Source organism: Thermobia domestica, chromosome 16 (genome assembly GCF_964235325.1).
Source record: "Thermobia domestica chromosome 16, izTheDome1.hap1.1, whole genome shotgun sequence".
NCBI lineage: Eukaryota > Metazoa > Arthropoda > Insecta > Zygentoma > Lepismatidae > Thermobia > Thermobia domestica.
The window spans coordinates 70,679,300-70,700,685 of NC_137469.1; the positions used below are offsets into that span (position 1 = coordinate 70,679,300).

Consider the following 21,386-nt stretch of genomic DNA (forward strand, 5'->3'; position numbering starts at 1 on the left):
AAAAATTTTCTGTTTCAACGACCAACACTAATGCCATTAACGTTTCTTTTTGTATTGTGTATAGGGTCTACCAGCGTATTTTTGAATTGTCAACTCCTTTACAGGCCACGGATATTCTTACTAAAAATCGAACAGCGCGGGAATGTTACCACTTAGCATCAAAGGATCTTACAAATAGTGCTGTCGAATTTTTGTGACATTTGCGGTTTTCGTTTTTTTAGAAAACCGGTTTTCTGAAAACCGAAAACCGCAAAAGCGGTTTTCTAAACCGAAATCGCAAATATGGTTTTGAATACCGAAACCACAAAAGCGGTTTTCAAAACCGACATTTCGGTATCATGAAATTTCACTTTTTTCAAAAACCGATTTCGACACCACTACTTACAAATTATCTAGTTGTATTCATAAATTCTGTAGCAATCAACACAGTTTGACTACCCTTGCATGTAATTGTGTAATTCTTTGACGTCGATGTGCCTGGATAACGACCACAACGATGGAAAACACGTTTGATCAGTATCATTAGTGTATGCAAAAGGTTACGAAGTCCGGGCGTAAAGCAGAGTGGCGCAGTGGAAGCGTGCTGGGCCCATAACCCAGAGGTCCGTGGATCGAAACCACGCTCTGCTAGGTGTGAATTCTTTTTACTTGACTTTTAGTATAATTTCCGCTATTGAATGTCAGTGTTGCCATATTCCTGCATAGATGCTACAGAAATAAATTACAATAACCACTTTTATGGCCTTATGAGTTCATCACCACATTAACAAATCCCAGCCATTGGATTCTATCCTTAGGGCTGTGCGATATCCAAGAGTATCGAATGTAAAGAGTTTCGAAACATTGATCGATATTTTTCACTTCGATATTTGAATACCTATCGAAATAACCACAGCCCTACATACCATGCACCTAGTCAATTTAGGGCTGGCATTTTATAGCATTTATTTTCTATTTCTCTATAGCCTTCAGTTATTTTCTATTATTACTAACAATATTAAGGGAATTTTAAATATATTTTTAAAACTTAAGTATACTTGTATTAACTTACTTGTATCAACTTTTTTTTTTTTTTTTTTTTAAAGTTAACCTTTAAACGTCCATTGACGTAACTGCTGCGTCGAGGCTTTAAACCTCAATAGCTCAGCCTCTAATTAAACCACGAAGATAATTTTGGTATCAATGTATTTCTGAAGGATGAAGCTTTCCACCGATATGCATTTTATGTATGTGAGGGGTGTCACGGAGGAGGGGGAGGTAAAGTTCGTGTTCATTGTTTTTTTCTTTGATTAGATTTTTATGGGGGCTATTTCCTCCTTGGGGGTACATTCTTAAAGATTAGTATGTGAAGCACTGAAGTAGTCCATTACATGGTAAAATTCTTTATGTATACCTGTTGTTTCTATGAGGGAGGAGGGGCAATGTTTGCCAGTTTTTTGAGTCTGTTTTTACGCAAATTACATTTTTCTTCTTCTTCTTCTACGAATAAGGCGGGAATTGCCCAACTGTTACCTCGTTGGAATCTGTGTTCCATAACCTTTCCAATGATGTATCAATTATGACTGTGATAATTAAGAGGAGGGTCACCAGAGCCCCCAACACGAGAGTCTACGATTTCGTTCAAATCGCTGGCAGGAGTAGAAAAGTTAAATTTGCTTTCGAAAAGAACAAGATTCTAGAACATTTTGACTAATAAAAATGGTTCTCACTTTAAAACAAAATTTTTAAAAAAGTATGCTATTAAGGCTGTTGACTACACATGCCATCTTTGTTTTACTCATGCTCACTGATCTATAGGGGAAATATTTTCACTTTAAAATGAACGGGGTATTTTAACGGTTTGAGTTTACTGGTTTCTCCTTCAAATATACAGGGTGTTTCAAAACATCATCGACAACGTTTGGGAGGTGACTCCTGACACCAAGATAAGACCAAAAGTATAGACCAATCTGGGTGCACAAATGCTTCCTTTCGGAGTTATAGACTGCCGAAAACATGAAAAATTAAAGGTCCATAGCTCCAAAACGATGGGAGCTACCGAAGTCGGGTCAAGACCTCACTTTGGAACTAGTATATACTCTATCCAAATATTTATGTTTCGGAATCTTGCGGACTTCCGCAACAATTTTTATAGAGGTAGTTAGTGAGTACTTCAAATTACGTGCCCGTAGCCGAGCTCCCTTTACAAAAGTTGATGTGTGAGTATCTTAGGACTCTGAAACATGGATTTTTGAGTAGGGCACATATTAGTTCCTAAGTGACGTCTTGACCCGACTACGGTAGGTCCCATAGCTTAGGATCTATGGACTTTTAAAGATCACTTTTTCATGTTTTCGGCAGCCTATAACTTCGAAAGGAAGCATTTGTGCACCCAGGCTGGTCTATACTTTTTGTCTTATCTTGGTGTCAGGCTGGTCAAACGTTGTCGGTGATGTTTTAAAACACCCTATATTTAAAGATCCTTTGCCTTGTGAAAATTAAATTTGATGAAATATAATATTAATATTTATGCAAATTTAGTGCATGTAACATTAAACAATTTAAGTAATTTGGGTAAATACTTACGTTACGAGTCACCGGTGGCTCGTGCGATACTTCGTTTCTGTGCGGTGCCGGTGTCGTCATCAGTGGAGAGAAGCTCAAAGTAAGATCTGTGCACGAGTCACTGCTGTCTCGTAACGCACAGACGGACAAATTTTCAACGAGGCACATGGTGACTCGTATAGCACTGAGATTAAAAAAAAAAATCAAATCGGTTTTATACTGCCGCAGTGTTAAGTAAATACCTGCTAATCTACTTAAATTTTGCTATATTATAGTATTTCGACTTGCTGTTTGTTGAATTAATTTTATGCAATTCTAAGTCCAATGTAATAATGTAAGTTATTGTATAGCCCTATTCCTTTATTTAATAAACTTAAATTTGTAAATAATGGAAATCCAATTTTATAAAGGAAGATACATTTCAATAGACTTGAAAAACATGAATAAAATTAAAACCATTTAAAACATCTGTTGTTTTTTTTAAAAAAAACAACAGAATAGCTATTTATTCTCCATATAAATCAATATGCTGAGAAAAGTAAGATGACGTACAGATACGTAATCAATGATTTTAATAAGTTCAACTCTGTTGAGCAAGAAAACTATTTATTTGTGCGTTCTCTCTTCTGGCTTAGTTTAATTTTTAAAAATAATGTTTGAACAAGAAAAGCTTTGTACTAAACAGGGAGCCAAAAGAAACTGCAATGACTGGCCGTGTTTATTTTCATTTCAACATCTTAATAATTTCAGAAATAATTAATATTATGGGAGTAAGAGTTTTAAAGTACATCCTTTATTTTTCATTTCTTTATTACGTAAAGCCTCAACATCTTTTACCCAGAAATTTTAACATTTTTAGTCTTGCCCATGACTCGAGAAAATTTTCGTATCGTCTCGATTCTCGTTTCGAAGACGAGAATAAATGAGAAGCATATTTTAAAATTCGAAAGGTGAAAACATTCGTGAGCTCTATTTCCAACGACACGAACGATATATAATTTGAAATAACACCATGAATTGTGGAGTTGTTTGTCGAACGCTCTCCGTAGTAGTAGAAGAAACCTCTATTTGAGGCTACTTGCTGAAATCATCAATACTTCCAGGCATTTCGAATCAAAGTTTGGCTTAATTTAGAGGAAATTTCAGGATTTACTTATTTATTTATACATATTTTTAGGCATTACCAGAATCTATGGCCCTAAGTCTGTCACATATGAGGGATGCGACGTCCAACGGCGAGTATACTATCCGGGGGAAGAAATGAAGTAGCCTAGAACATGTGTGTTAGGTAACATCCCGACATTTGCCGGTGTGAATGACGAAAATTTAGGTAAAACTTACTCAAGATGCTAACCTAAAAAAAGCTGTCACACCTTTTCGACCGTGACCCCACTGTGAATCGAATCCGGGACCAAAATTTAGGAAGCCACAGCACTTCTATTCCTTTCTAGTTTCGATTCTATTACTGTTGTTTTCTCTTTATTTTGAACCGGGTGTATATGGGTGAGCAGAAACGCGAACAGAATTTTTTTTCTAGGGGGAATGGGACAGAAAAACTGATACACAAGCGAAATCTCGAATAGGGATATCTTGATGCATATAATACTTCATGTAAAAGAATTATGGGTGCACATTGGATAACTTTATAAACTACAGATAATATATTAATTACTGTAATATGTGAGTAAGTAAATACGGTATAATGTTTTGACAAGTATTTCAAAGAACCACGGACACCCTTGTGGGCAGAGCCGTCTCTGCTGTATGTGCAACACGTGCATTTACACAGGGTAGCATATACAAAACTGAAATAATATTATGATGTTAATTTAGTTAAATTTACTAATCTAATACGTTTGATATGACATAATTATCGTAAGTTATTCATTATTTCACTTTGTATCTAATAAATGACTATAGGTAGCTATGTTTATGTTCTTAAAGCAAACAAGTACTATATTTGTTTGTAATTTTCATTAAATTCTTGATACAAATACGGCAGTTTAACTTACACGTTCTTGCCAACGCTACAACTACGTGAATGCTATATTTTTATTAATACTACCAAAAATGATGGAATAACGTATTTGAAACATGGTACACAGCGCAGTGCCGGATTTACGTATAAGCTAAACAAGCTATAGCTTAGGGTCCCATCCTCTTGGGGGCCCCAAAAATTAAAGATAACAACTGGTTGTACATTTCCAAAATATAAGAAAAATAATAAATAAAATAAAATCTACATATAGCAACAGTTCTTCGTGTTGTGTAGACTCATATGACGTAGATGGGACCTCTTCTGCTAGCCTGCTTCCTAAAAATTACTAGTTTCTCCGTTTCTGTGCAAGCGCAAGCGCCCCACCTTGCCCCCCTAATGGGCGCCCCTGGCCCCCATTACCTTAAATAGGTTAGGGCCCCATCAAAACCTAAATCCGACTCTGTACACAGGGCGACGAATTTGTTACGGATAGCCCTGCATGTGGGTGAGCATTATAGTCTGCAACGATATAGTTAGTTCTACATTCTTTATATAAAAATTGTGAATTTAAATTTTAAAACTCAAAAAACACTAGTATATACAAAATTCTTAACATATAATTATCTTATGGACCAAACCTTATCCATTTAAGTAGATGAAAAAAAGTTGGAGGGCTCGTCCGGGATTTGAACCCGGGACCTCTCGCACCCTAAGCGAGAATCATACCCCTAGACCAACGAGCCACGCTTCAAAGTTGCGCATAAACCAGTTGATGATGCCGGACATTTTCATCTGTAATTGTCAATATAATTTCTACTGAGGTTTAGCTGATTATGTTTCTATCTATACAATTCTGAATATATTTACTTTTTATAAAAACGAGTCATAAAACAACGTATAAAACAATCAATTATTTCTCAATTAGTTTTGAACTCTGTGAAAACAAAATCGAAAACAGGTGTTTCATTATCTTCTACACATTATATAAACATCACAGAGCAACTTAAAACTGTTCGTAATTTCTAATCTAGACCGAAATACGCATTGTTGTTTCGTAGGTAATTACGTAAAATTCATTTTTTTCTGTCAACCTTCACACTCAGAAACAGATGCCTCTGCCATCTCGTAGTAACTTTATGTACTAAAAGAAAACTTCAGCTGTTCTTTTTTCGTTTCCGAAGTTCTGTATTGAGAAACTTGAATATCAGTGTACTATTATTTTATTCTCTCTCGAATCTTGCTTCTTGTATTATAGTCGTGCTGAACAATGAGTATTTATAGCACTAACATCGTTTCAGATTTAGTGCAAATTAATAATAGTCCGTCAAATTAAACACAGCGTTTCTCGTTCACTTTTCTTTCCTTGAACAATTACCTAAAATGTTTTGCACTATTATTACCTTGGTCCTGGTGCATGTCCAAATACTGTAATTGCGTATTACAGATTGATAATGTGCATGGAAACTGATATGACTTGGAAGTAACTACATGCGCTATCCTAGACCATCTATCATCACGAAATTCACACGCAGTGTCTGTTCTTTCGTAGGGTAGGAGTTGCATTCATGGGTGCAGATTCATTTTACAAGGACTTCTCTTGCTGTTATAAATTGCGTTTGTACGTACGCCATAAAAATGACAGTGCAAAACCCACAAACAAATTTGTGCTATTTGGCCACGAAAAGCGAGAATGCTGTCTAACGGAGTCAGGGCAGGAGCGCAGCAGAGGCTTGGCGCATCACCAAGGCAGGATATGCACAAAACGAGAATAGTGCAAAAACAGTTGATATCACAAAATTACATTGCTTAAAGCACTTGTAATGATTCACACTTATAAACATAAAATATACCATTTTTCTACAATGTGCACAACTACTACATTGGTCAAAATTAGTATGTTACAAAATCGTCTTTAATATGCACTCATTCATTATAGCGCTAGCATAGCCCATGTAATGATTTCACATTTGTAAACATGAAATTGCTACTGGTCTCGTACATTGTGAAAATTTCCTACAATATCCTCTTTCGTATCGGACTACTCTTAATCAGTACCTCAGTTTTGCTAGGGGAGGGAATGAGATTGTCCACAACATAAGAGTTTAATGTCTTTTTTATTAGTATCGGTATGAAAGCACATGTTTCTCAACTCAGGGGAAGCTATTGTCACTTGCCCTCCCCAAATGACGCCCCTGGTTTATAGATATCTATATATAAGTAGTGGTCAATGAATATTTATAGATATTCTATATCTTGGGATGTTATATTTCAAAGTGAACATCCGGGACACTATGATTCCCTTTAAATGCGGAAAATAAAAGGAGTAAAGATGCATTCATTTCCTTGCACTGATGTAGTAAACAACAGGAAAAAAGAAACTTCACATATTGATGTAATTAATTAATTAAATCTCATTTATTGAGATTTTCCAGCTCTATTTTCATCGCTCTGGGTGCGCGTGTAAAAATACATGCTTGAGTCATGCAATTGTTGAAGCATTTCTTGTTCTTAAGTTTGAGCTGCTATATCCATTTTTTTAAATATATATATTGAAAACAAGCTATATTTCTCTTGTTCACCGAAAACTGAAACATTTATGTGTTCTAAAGTTTATTTTTGGAACGCAGGTGTCGATTCCGGTACGATCCGGAACGTATCGTAACCTTATCTATATCTTGTTTCAGAAGTTGTTTCAGCAGCTTGTTTAATTTATTTTCAAATGGAATAATTTTAAGCTTAAAAGTTAAGCTTCAATTTAGAGGGTGGAGAGGGCATTCAAAACTTGTCTTAGAATTTTCAGCTGATTAATCAGATCTTAGCAAATTAGTTTTTATTTATTTATTTATTTATTTATTCCTGTAAAGGATAGTCTTCAAATTCCCAGTTGATGAAACAGGAACACCTTTCCAAGAAGGAATTATTGTCGAACGTACAGTAGATGAATGAGAGCTACCTTGTGTTGTTGATTGTAGTTCAACGTTCAAGGCAATGATGATTTTATGACGTGACCTGGGGGACTCTCGAAGAAGCTACGAAATTTGCCTGGGGATTTCTCCGATCCAACACAAGCTGTGTTACCAATATTTTCGTAGTACCAGGTCCGTATTTAAGTAAGTCTATTCTGTGCTCGAGTACAGGGCAGCAAAATTTTGGATGATTTTTTTTTTTTTTTTTTTAAGATTCACAATACAGTAATATTTAAAACTAGCAACCCGCAGAGTCCCGCGCAAGCGCGAGAAAATAACATTGTATTTAATTCGCACTAATTACAGTAGTTACTAATTAGCTAGCTTATCTAATCATTTTTAAAAAGTCATCCTCTCCCATCCCCACCCCAAGGGATGAGGATGAACTTGAACATCATGAAAACTGATACCGTTAAACTCAGCGACCTGAAAACTATGAATTCAACACTAATATCTGTCATTTTCGATTACTTTTAAAATCTCGTCTCTCCCTGGGAAGTGGAGTATGACGAAGTTGAATTGGATTAAAACTGTCAGTATTCACCTCAGCGACCCCAAAAACTCTGAATTCAACTCTAATATTAGTCGTTTCCGAGGGTAAATTATTTAGAGCACAGGGGCGCACAATATAGAAATACGGGCCTGCGCAGTACTACTTTTACGTCTTGTTTATTATAACCGGGAAAATCTGAAATCATGACTCAAAAATTTCAACAAGCTTATAAGAAAAACGTTATACTAATTATCGCAAATTCATACATAAATTTTGCCTTGCGTCGAAACAAACCGATATGTAATGGCGCCTCTTGAACATTGAACAGACAAATCAAATATTTTGTTTTCCCCCAAGAATCCTTAAATTTCTATCAGATGAATCACAGGCACTCACTCAGAAATAGTTCCTGAAGCTTTCTTCCAAATCGGGTTAGGGGAAATGGCAAAATCAAAATGTAAGGGGTGTTCTAAGGCACTATTTGCTAAAGGATGTGCTCTGCACAAATGACATAATTGCAATTTATCGAAGAGGGATGAAGATAGGGGATGATACCCAACTTCGGTCTCTCTGATATATGCCCGAAAGAGAGCATTCGCCTCTGGTGCGTGGGGTCCCTCGTTCGATCTCAGTTCACGCCAAGTGGGATTTGTGGTGGACAAATACTATGTGCATGGGTTTTCTCAGGGTTCTCCGGTTAGGAAACGAGCGAATTCATGCACATGGTATTTATCCACCACAAAGCCCACTTGGAGGGATCTGGAATAGAATCAGGGACCTCTTACACAAGAGGTGAGCGCTATCACCGAACCACCGTGGCCCCGACTGTTGTTTTGTGTTAGGCTACAAAACTCAGAATAAAAATTACAATAAGAAAAATTCTTAGATGTACCGACTCATTACGGATTTAAAAAAACAAATGGCTGTCCCCTCATAACTGTTAGCGTTCAGATAAGGGCAACGCTTTCACAATCATTGACAAGGAGGATTATAGGAACAAACTGCTCTCCAAAATAGATACATTTCACACAGTCAACAACCTGTTAAATGATTCATAAGAAAGATTGATACAGCTTTGAAAGAATCCTGGGTCATTGACTCGAACATAGCTGAATAGCTAAAAATGTACGCTTCTTCTTTACTTTTATATTTGATTCATCAAAGATACATACGGTAAATTAATCTTTAAGAACAGTTATTTCAGGCCGAAATTCATCGACCTACAAGTTAGCGAAATGGTTAGTTAATTTCGTTGATAATATCGTTGATATTACGTTTTTAAATATGTAATTAAAAACTGTATGAACATCATTCCTAACATAAAGACACTAGTTAACGTAGATAATCTTAAATAACGTCAATTGATATCACGGATATGTTTAACTCTATTCCTATTGATCTTAGCTATTTTCAGTACTCAGTAGTGATTGTGGAACCACAAAGTTTTGGATCTTATTACATAAGAGGTCCTCAAACTACTTGAACGTTGCCTTTATAACGGCCTTTTTATATTCGAAGAGAAAATTTACCAACAAGAAGACAGTCTCGCTCTGGTTAGCCCCTTTGTCTCCTCTATCAGCTAACATCGTTGTCAACTATTTCGAAATAAAATATTTAGTGACGGAAAATTTATTAGGTATTTTAATTATGTTGACGACTGCCTGATTATTTACAAGGACAAAAGCATTTTATTGGATCATCTATTAGAATTTAGCTTCATTCAATAAAGATATAAAATTTACGTTGAAAGAGAAACAGAAATAAACCTAAATTTTCTCGATCTAAAGAGTTGCCGGCACAATAATAAATTCTTCAACTCAGTGTAAGGAAGGAAATGGCATATGATTATTTTGTACACAAAGATTCAGCGCATTCAAACCTAATAAAAGCGAACATTTGAAAGAATTTGTTTTTTCTACGAGTTTTCCGCATCATTTCCGAAGAGTCAGAACTTCGCCGATATTTACAGTTACTAGTTGACTTAGATAAGAAAAATCGATTTGATGTTTACACCCTAGAAAAATGGAAGAAGGTAATATGCAAGTTTCACAATAGGCTATTTAAAAAAAATGGATTTCGTTGCCTCTGAAGCCTGGTATTTCTGAAAAACTGCGCAAAGTTGGATCGAACTTCGGCATATTTTTTTCAGTGAAATCTAGAACTAGTTTCGAAAACACATTTTCCAAATTCAAAAATTACTATAAGGATGAGTAATAAACTTCAGCAACTTATAAGATTTCTTGTTCAAGATCTAATCCCTACATAGGTATGACGAAAAGGAACATTCCAACTTGTGTTAAAGAACATTTGAGGGATTCAAGGAGTAAGAAGCTGCCCACTTCAGGTTTATTCAGGCATTTAAAAGAAACAGGGCATCAGATTGATAGTGTTAAGTTATTTCATCTTGGTCCACCAAGATAGATAGAATCGTGTTTGAGTCCTCTTCTTTAATCTGGACAAAAAAATCGTTACTCAATCTTGATAAAGGCAATCTGGACCGTAAATGGAATAACATTATAGATACATGCAACAAATTATATATATATATATACAAGCCTAAAATATTTAAAAAAATATTTTTCATCTATAGTAATACAATACATTGCAAAAAGCCTTTTTTATTTGCATAAATAAATTTATTTCTGATTCTTCATTTTGTTCAAATGGTGTTCTTTCTTCCAGCACAAACAGCATTGTTAACGTAGCACTGACACAGCAGAACATCTGACAATTAGTGATTTTGGTCTAGAGTATGCAAGCATTTAATTTTTCATTAATTAACAAAGGATAGTATATACTAAAAATTATCACAGGGAAATTCTCTATAGTTATTTTAGCAAGAACACTGTGGATAGTGAAAAATGTTTATGTAAATATTTTTTGTGAAGTTTTGTGTAAGAACATACTATTTTAACAGTGCTCAAAGTTTTTACTGTTATTAATGGTATGGCTTGTACATAATATTTTTTATAACTTGAAGGTAATTCTTTTTTCAAGAATAAAAGTGAAGATTACGAAGTTCGACACACTATACAAAAAAGTACAGTATATGTTTTTCTTATTCTCAATTTTGGTGGTTCAAAATTGTTTCCCACGTAGGATTAACAATCAACAATAAACATAACAGTGGGAGAAGAATTACTGAGGAAAACCCCACAGAAAATTGAAATAATTGAATATAACACAATATTTCTTGGGATACAAGATTAAAATTTAATTTTAATTGCTTACACTACTTCCAAAACTTCACTACTTATGAAGGGAAAAAAAAAAATGGACCAGCTTTTGTGTCGAGGCAGGTGGCATTTAGCATCCTCATATACTTTTTTTTAATCATCTATTTTTCCCACAATGTGGTGCCGAAAATTTGGAAGTTCTAAGGTCATTAATCGGCAAAGTTGTGATGTAAATTCCACACATAATTAATGTAGATGAGCTTATAATTCCTTATATTTTGTACTCTACGGCGATCAACATTAAAACCTGAAACGGTTTATTTCTACCATTTCCGATTTGACAGACGGACGGACACAACCGTTTAATAAGTACTTCCGACACCTATGGATAACATAGTTTGGAAAACCTAATGATAACTATCAGTTATTATTGGTAACACACAACATGCTTTTTAGCGCCATAAAAATTCGTTTTGACGATTTTCTTGAAAACTACGCATGAGAGTTTACCCTCAAGCATCTAATTTTGTTCAACTTGATGTGATCTATCGACTGATACATGTCTTATATTTAGACGATGTTTTATTTAAACAGAAATTAAAATTTAGGAGTCTTTTATGATTTTGAACTATCTTATTAATCGTACTGTGTACTGTAATATTGTTGATGTTATATCGAAAAGTTTGATGAAGTTATACTTTAATATGAATTTCATCTTAATAGATAGCGGAGTAATCGTACATTATTATTATTATTATTATTATTATTAAATTTACAAAACAATTCGTTTCTACGTATGAAGATTTACAATCATCAATATAATTTTGTTCAGCTCAATGAGTCCATCAAGTGATATATTCCTCATCCTTTCTTTCCTTTTTTTTAAATCATCTTAATGTATACCTGTATTTTTGTTATATATAACCGTATCTTTTGACTCAATTGATTGTATGTTTTTGGTATAACTCAATGTACTTCCTTGACAAGGGTTAGGTGGTAGAGCAGCAATATGCTGAACCTCGCCCGCTTGAATAAAGCCTTTTTCAATTCATTATTATTATTATTATTATTATTATTATTATTATTATTATTATTATTATTATTATTATTTAAATACCATTGTAGACCTGAGTGCACGGAACATTTTTCATAAACAAATATGTCAGGTTCCACGATTTTTCAATATTTATTTAATTTCAATCCTTTCACATGAGGGTAGTTTTCATATTTTGTTCAAGTAAATTTCCACCGATTTGGTTTTATATTCTATTAAAAACTCACAATTTTCCATCAGAAGGAGCCAAGGATTGAAAGCTAGATGAATCCTTATGGGTTATGCAACTTAAGATATTTACGATGCATCATTTTCATTTAAATAAATAAATAGACATAAATAAATGTGTGCAAAACTGACCGATCATTAGCCAAAGAGAGTAACTGAACTACTATAGCATTGTCGCATTGCAATCTGGATCTTCCTTGTTCAAATACATAGGGTAGTGGGTTTTTCCATGTTTTTTCTCAGTCTTACCAGGTGAATGCTTGAACGATAACTTTAAATACAGGACTTGGCTGATTTCCTTTGAAACTCCGACCCATTTTTGTTGTTTTGAATGTACAATATCTTCTCAATTGCATTTAAAATTAATTCTGCTTTAAATCGTTGTGTTATGGAGCATGTCCATAAAAATACTACCACAATTTGTATTGTATTGTATTTATTTCGTCCTGTTTTCATACATTTAGCACTGTATTGCAATGCATATGAAGTGGACACGTCATTTATATATAAATACAAAAGTAAAAAGAACAATAATAATGAAAATTACACACACTAGGTTAATAATTATTACATCTTACATCTTATTATACATTACATTTTGCATGATATTAAAAACAAAGAAAGAGTAATTATTACTTGCAGTGTATGTAGAAATCCTTGAACATATATCAAATGCTAAAAACAAGCAACGACACTCATTACTGTAGATCATTTTTTTTTTTTTTTTAAATTCATGTATTCCTCTATCGAGTAAAAGCAGTGTTGTAATAAATATTTCTGTAGTTCTTTTTTAAATTTAGCAACAGATTCCTGAGTCTTTATATCTTTGGAAAGTTTATTGTATAGCATGATACCCGCGTATTTACACCCTTTTTCATATAATACGGTTCTGTGTTCTTTAATGGAAAAGTTTTGTTTGTTTCGTGTATCATGATCATGTTTTTCTTCCACCTGCGTAAGGACACCCTCTAAGCGTCTCTTTACAAATATCAGTAGATTTAAAATGTACAAACAAGGTACTGGGAGTATACGAAGTTTTTTTAAATATTGGTTTGCAGTGATCTTTTGATTTAGCGGCCGCCATCATTCTTATTATTCGTTTCTATATTGTAAAAAATTACCTTGGCTTTGTGTGTATTTCCCCAAAATATAATGCCATATGTTAAATTTGACTGGAATAATCCAAAGTAAATCGTTTTTAAAGTAGACTCTTTTAAAACATTTTTAAGTACTTTAATTGCGAAATAAATTTGATTTAATTTTTTACTAAGCTTAGTTATTTGTACATCCCAGGAGAGATTTTTATCTATCCAAATTCCTAAGAACTTAGTTGAGTTCACATAGTCTATTCTGTTATTTTCAATTAAAATATTAACAGGCTGCGTATGTTTGTTGCGCATATGATGAAAATTGATTGCTTGTGTCTTTTCAGTGTTTAATTTAAGCTTATTTTCTTTAATCCACTGAGATAGTTTATGAAGGATTTCATTTGCATTACCTTCAACATCCTCATTTGTGTTACCTTTTACTATGATATTAGCATCATCTGCATAAAGGGATAGTTCTGCTGGAGCAATATTACATGGTAGATTGTTAATGTATATAAAAAATAATAATGGCCCTAATACGGATCTCTGTGGCACTCCACATATTTCTTGTTTTCCTGATGTGTAGTATGTAGTTTAGTTTGTATCTCTGTTACTGTATGTAATTTCTACTACTTGCTGCCGATTTTCCAGATACGATTTAAAAGATTTAAAGTGGTATTACGTCGCTTTGGATAATCTTATTAAATAAAAATGGCCACATTTGAAAGAAAAACTCAAATATGTTTGTGCATGTCAATAATGGATGGGATCAAGCACAGAAAAAGTAAAATCACTCATGTCTACTTTGTGATTAGTCGATATGGGTATTTAGCAGGCAGTTGCTGTTTCTGCTGGAGATCATTTGGGAAGCTTTTATGTCTGTGCTGTTATATCTTAATGTGCTAACGTAAATTTATTTCCTTTCCTTTCGTTGTGTTGTGTTGTTATTTAAAAAATAAGTTTTAAGGAGTTATGGCGGCTTCACGAGAACAAAGTTGGTGTGTTTTTGAATATCATAGCAAGCAGAGTCTGGTGCAGGTTCCGAGTGCTTTTAGGAGAAAAATTTCGACATCAGGCTCCTACACACACGTCGATTTTCAAGTGGTACCGTGATTTGTGGATCGTGGCTGCATGTGTCATCAAAGGAAAAGCCATTCAATGTGTGGCGTGAATGGGAATATCGTACTGATGTCTGCATCGCACTCGTGGGGCCCACATTCAATGTCTACGAAGTATAGTAAAAAAAATACTTGAGTTTTTCTTTCAAATATGACCAATTTCATTTAAATATTATTATCCAAAGCGACGTAATACCACTTTAAGTTATCACAGTATTGTTTATGGACATGCTGTATTTCCTCTCGCGCAGATCTACATTAATATGTAATGTTCAAGTTCTTTCTTTTGGCTCGACTCAATAAGGCGCAAGTCTATTCTACACCACATAATGTAGTACATTCATTCTCTTGTCTTCTCTCTCTCCATATATATATCGTTTATTCCTCTTCTTCTGTAACCAAAGTTTAGAACTGTAATCAGACTCTATCTAAACCTAAGATTGTAGGATAAGTTTAATGTTTTCTCATAAATTGAAGCGCTTGGTCCTTATAGGCTTTAAACTATCTTTGTTCATAAAGATGTTTTAAATAATCAATGGCTGATGTTTCCAGTAAAAATAAATAAATAAGTGCGTAAGAGACTCTTTTTTTTTTATTTCAGAACTTCGAACATTCTCTACAAGCATCAGAAATCCCTAACCAATTTACTTAAGTGAAAACCCACTGGTTGCCACTTCGATCACATTGACCTAACTCTGTACTATCAAGAAAGCCTGATTTCACCTTGCCTTCATAAATAATAATAATAATAATAATAATAATAACAATATAAAAATACCTCCGTTGTTTTAGGACATCACTTATATCTTTAGACAATTATTTTTTCTCCAAAAAGATCACTCAGGTATTTCTGACCTATTGCATTCTGTTCCCACTCATAAAATGTCTACTCAACAGCCTGTCCTAGAACAATAGTCTCTCACTTCGAAACTTAGAATTCTTCTAACTCAATTGGTTACCTTCAGACCAATATAAATGAGACTCACTTATCCCATAAACCACCATTTAGGCTCTTCTTCTACGTTAAGGAAAACAATAAAACTAACTGCGCTCTCTACTTAGTCCAAAGGAAATCATTCATTCCTTTCAACTGATTATCATTTAGGTCAGAGCCTTCAACTAAAACAGCTGCTCCAGAAAAACTATAGCCATCACTCTTTCTCTGCTACGATCTTCACTTAGATCGTTTCCTATCAAACATAATGAAAATCGAAAATCATGACGTGGTTCTTTGATTAGTGTCAAAGAATTCCACAACCCTTCTAGAAAGGGCGATGTACGGTCCTCTTTTCGTATGCTCTGTTGAAACTTTCTCTTTTTATTAGTTCCCAGATTTGCTTAAGAACCTCGCTAACTTTAATAAAACTGGCAAGTAGGCAAACCCTTTGAGCCGCCGAAATTTTCCATCGAAGTTCCTAACAAAAGTATACAGGGTTCCTACAAGTTCAAATAATAATAATAATAATAATGTTTGAAATATGTTTATTGGAAGCAAACAGCATTACAGCCATAAGTGCCCCAAAGGAAAAAAAAAGTGTTTTTACAAGCATAGGGCGCATGCAAACAGAATTAACAACATACAACTGATCATACAAAAATAAGTGAAATGGATAAAATATTAATTCAGAAAAAATAACATAGAAAAATGCAGTATCTGTTACAAACTGGGAAATACAAACATTACAATAGTAAAATGTAATGTTTGTATAATTAACATGCATATAGAGAAGGTATGCCATATAGAATAAGTATACAGTATAAAATACAAAAATAGATTATTTACCGTGTAGTTGAAACAGTTTACAAAATATTGAAAGAAAAAAGTTCAGAAAGACACTTCGATTGAAAATAAATATTTCTAAGTTTAACACATCAAGTAAAATACACTGATTCATAAGGCTAGTAATAATAATGACGAAAATCAAGCATAAAAAAAAATTAAGACCAAGATAAAAAAAACTGCAGTATCCATAGAAAAGAAGAAATTAAACATAGAAGAAGAGAAAAAATGATAGGAAAATAAAAGACGAGACAATAAATAAAACTAACGAAGGGTCTTTCAAATGGCATCTTACAAGTTAACTAATAATAATAATAATATCATCCCTGATTTTCCATAAGAATTCCACGGTTACATTAAATTTTTCTGAAGGCAGCTTCTTCCTTACCTACAGCCTACCATCTCTCACCAATTTAACAATTTCTTTTGTTTTTTCTGTTGCTTTTTTTTATCTTCCTTCTTGTTTTGTACTGAATTTGCTTGTATTTTTATATTGCCACTACAGTACCTTTTAGTTTTCTAAAATGACTTCGCAATTGTCTACAAACAAGATTGCATATCTCTACACAAAATACATACCAATATGACGAAAACCTTCAAATAGAAAAAAGAAAACAATAGTTTATTTGAATTAAAACTATTAAGCTACTAGCATTGTATTACCCGCTTTGCTGGGTTGAAATGAAAATTTAAATGCACAACTCCGTATCTCATGTGTTTAGTACCCGTGAAATATGCTGTTTTCGTTTTTAATGGCATCGATTTAAACGGCATCGGAAAGATCATTGATCATCTCGGCGACTCCAAAAACCATGGATTCGACACTAATATTGGTCATTTTCGATCATTTTATTAGCTCCCCCTCTCCGAAGTTGCGGGGCTGAATTTGGTTTTAAACGGGATCGGAAGTGTTACTGGTTATCTCAGCGACCCCGGAAATATGGATTCGACACTGTGGGTTATTTTTGATCAGTTTTACGCATTTCCCTTCCCCGTCCCCATGTTGCGAGCCATGGCATCGGAAGTGTTACCGTTCATCTCAGCGACCCCCCAAAATGTGGATTCAGCACTAATATCGGTCATTTTTGATCATATTTAAATCTCTTCCGCTCCCTCTCCCAAGTTGCGGGGTTGAATTTGAATTTAAACGGGATCGAAAGTATCACTGTTCATCTAAGCGACCCAGAAAACTATAAATTCGAGACTGATAGTGGCCATTTTCGATCATTTTATATACTGTATCTCTCCCCCTTCCCCAAGTGGCGGGGTTCATTTTGGATTTAAACCGGATCGGAAATGTCACTGTTCATCTGAATGATCCCGAAAACTATGGATTAGACACTAATATTGGTCATTTTCGATCATTATTACATATAGCTTCCCCTCCCCCTCCTCCGTGCTGCGGTACACATCAGAATTGCCACTGTTAATCTCAGCTACTCCTAAAACTATGGATTCGACACTAATATTAGTCATTTTCGATTATTTTTAAATGTTTATCCCCTCCCCTACATTGTACCCTCCACCTCCGCAACTATCAGGGCTGAATTTGGATTGAAACAGGATCAGAAGTGTCACTGTTTCTCTCAGCGACCCCGAAAACTATGGATTCAACACCAATATCGGTCATTTTTGATCATTTTTTTCCCCCTCCCCTATGTTGCATCGTCAAAGTGAATAGCCTAAAATAATCCATGCACCTAAACTCATGTATGTTGAAAATTTGATTGAGATCGGTGGAGTGGTTCAAGAGTGGTGAAGTCACAAAGGCAGTCATTTTTATTTTAATTTTTTTACACATCTCCTGCTTCCCCTCCCCTAGGTTGGCTCGTCAGAGTGAAACGTAAAAAACACCCAAGGCCCGACCCTCATATATGTTGAAAATTTGAGCGTGATTGGTTGGCTGGTTCAAAAGTTTTATTAGTTTTTATTTATATGTCCCCCTCCCCTAGAATCTACCGTTAAAATGAAATTACAAAAATGTTTCCAGATCCGAACCTCATGTATCTTGAAAACTTGATTGAGATCGGTCGGATAGTTCAAGAGTTAAGTTACAAAAATAATAATTTTCAGTCTTATATAAATTGATTTATATATATATAAATCCGTACGTTGCTCCGTCAAATTTAAATCATAAAAACGATCTCAGGCCTGAACATCATCTATGTTGAAAATTTGATCAAGATCGGTCAAGTAGTTCAGGAGTTATTAAGTTTTATTTATTTTTTATACCCCCTCTCCCTCCCTCCCAATTTTTATTATCTTCCATAAATTCTTTTTATTCTTCAGCGCCAGCAAGAAATTTGCTATAAGCAGCGTCAAGTTCTAATTCTTTACAACTCTGGAAGCTTGTTGAAGTTCTGCTGAGTTCAGACTGGAGAAAGAGATGCATTCTTTCCTAGTTTTCAGCAAGCACCTTATCAGACATATGCATATGGAATGAATGTTGAATTGCCTTAGAATCTAATCGAAGACAGATCTTTAACTTCTTTGTACTCCAAAGAACAGCTTTGTTGAAATTTGTTAGTCATAGAAATTAAGATCCAGTGGCAATCGTAAAAGTTCCAGTTTCTCTTGTTCCCTGGTCTCTGTTCCTATTTGCGCGAGAACACGTCAGGCTGCAAATACAATGTCGATATTTTTGCTCACAATAAGATTTTCTACTTCTGTCACGTCAACACTTGACAGCTCTGTATCTGTACATTTCAGCAGTTCTGATTTCACACATCGGATCATGAGATCTTGCAAAAGATTCCCTACAGCATCAAAGATGAATGGGGCCATTGGTCTTGAAGCCTAGGAAGGGCTGGAATTAAATAGCTACCATGTTGCAGAAAGCTAGTTTGCCTTTAGGTAATAAATGGATCGCTTGCTTTCTTCTTCAAGATTTCTATAGATCTGATGTTTAGCAGCTTTGTTTGTGTAGAAATTTAATTACGGTCCTCTCTCAAAACAAATGGCATTTTAAAATCAGCAGGCGCTACTTAACTTCACAGGAAATTTTGTGCATCTTCTCAATAAACTTTCCTTCACAAAGCAAAACCACACTGACGAATACTATCATTCTATTTACAGGTTTCTGTAATCCCTGAATTTCCTTTTAACTTCCAAGCTTTTGACTCTTCCCTGGAGTCTTGCTCACTCACGGAGGTTAAAAACAGGAAGTAAAAGAACAGAAACATCAAGGAATAAAAATGGAACAGACTTACCATGGGAAGAGCTGTGTTATACGGAAACACGCTGTCAAGTATGTCGGCGTTCAACGGATGAAGATGATTCAAACTCAAATATGGCGGAGTCAATTCGTACACCTTTCTTGTTCTTCGTTGCAAGGTTGCCAACTCATTATTCATGCCAATGCTGTGAAAATTTTGTAACTACCGCCTCCCATTCGTCACCGAACCATTCCTTTTTTTTTTTTTTTTTAATGAATAAATAAATTTTCAAAAAACAGTCTCTCTACTACATTTCTAGCTCCAAATAAAATTTTTGAATCTTCCACCCTCTGTTGCATTTCTTTTAAATGCTTCGATAAACCTGACACCGGATTTTCTGTTTTTGAATCTCCAATATTTTCCTTTACTCAGACTTTTATTTCTTTTCGTTTTGCCTATATAACTCTCTTCGCAACTGCATTTTATTTCATAAATACACGACTTTCCATTGGGATCCGTGTAATAATTCTTAAATTGGGTGATGTTCTTTTCCAAAGTTTTAGGGGCTTTAAGGCTGTACGAAAACCGTATTGTGTATAGATTCTATTTAATGCAGTTGTCAATCCGGGAAAAATAGGCAATTCAATTATTTTTTAATTTTTTTTTTAAAATCTTTTCTGTCGGTTTCAAGTTTTTCGGAACTTAAATTCTTTTTAACCTGATTATACCAATTATTTAATAATAAAGCTGGGTATCCATTCAAACTACCCAGCTTCATCAGGTATTCAATCTATGACTGTAAATCTTTTTTTAAAAGAAGTAAGACGTATGGCAAGCATAAAGGACTTTTTCCAACGATTAGTTTTGGTACCTGCTGAAAGTGCAGATTTATAATGAATGTACTGCATATCGGCTGTGCGCTTGCAGTGGACACTGGTGATGAATTTATTGTCATGCCGTTTTACATTAAAGTCTAAGTACGTAAGACTGCCGTCCTTTTCTTTCTCAATAGTGAATCTCAAATTGCTGTGAATATTGTTCAATTCTTTTAATAAGTAATCCAGACGTGAATTATCCTTGTACAAGAAAAGTACATCGTCAACATATCTATAATATCGAACTATACCAAGTTTGCGTTCTTTCAAAATTCCACTTTATGATATCATCATTAGATTCGCTAACAATGGTGATAAGGGGTTTCCCATAGTCAAACCTTCTACTTGATAATATATATTACATTCAAATGAGAAAATATTATATTTTAGGGAACATTCAAGAACACTGAGAATTTCATTCACTTCTGGAGCACTAAGGTTTTTACTGTACAAGATGTTAGTAATTGATTCAAAAATTACTTGCAAAGGAATGGACGGGTACATGTCAACTACATCAATTAATGCCATTTTAATGTTATTTGCATTGACTAAATTATATATTTGTTCTTTAACCTCAAACTATTTTTTACACAATAGGGGAATATTCAAACACTTAGTCATTTGGCTGACCTGATATAATACGCCTAACAGGAACTTCTGCTTTGTGTATCTTTGGCAGCCTTCAGAAGCTGCAAAATGATTGAATAAGCAAAGCAAGTGACGTAGGCTCCACATATTCCAGCCCATCAATTCATCGCACAGCAAAGACTCATACTGACTTTATGTTAAAGATATTTCTGTCATTTTAAAGTGTTCTCCATTTTAACAAAACAAAAACGTTCGAAGAAACTTCAAATTTTCCTGTGATTTTCAATCAGTTTACCTGACATTTCCTAACGATCTTTAATGTCCCTCACTTTCCAATTTGTAG

General features: G+C 34.4%; 2 non-coding genes across 2 annotated transcripts; one reads left to right on the plus strand and one right to left on the minus strand.

Moving 5' to 3' along the window:
• Positions 1–558: 558 nt before the first annotated feature.
• Positions 559–630, plus strand: TRNAM-CAU (transfer RNA methionine (anticodon CAU)). Its single transcript has one exon. It is a non-coding gene; the product is annotated as a tRNA-Met (tRNA).
• Positions 631–5,193: 4,563 nt separating this feature from the next.
• Positions 5,194–5,265, minus strand: TRNAP-AGG (transfer RNA proline (anticodon AGG)). Its single transcript has one exon. It is a non-coding gene; the product is annotated as a tRNA-Pro (tRNA).
• Positions 5,266–21,386: the final 16,121 nt, after the last annotated feature.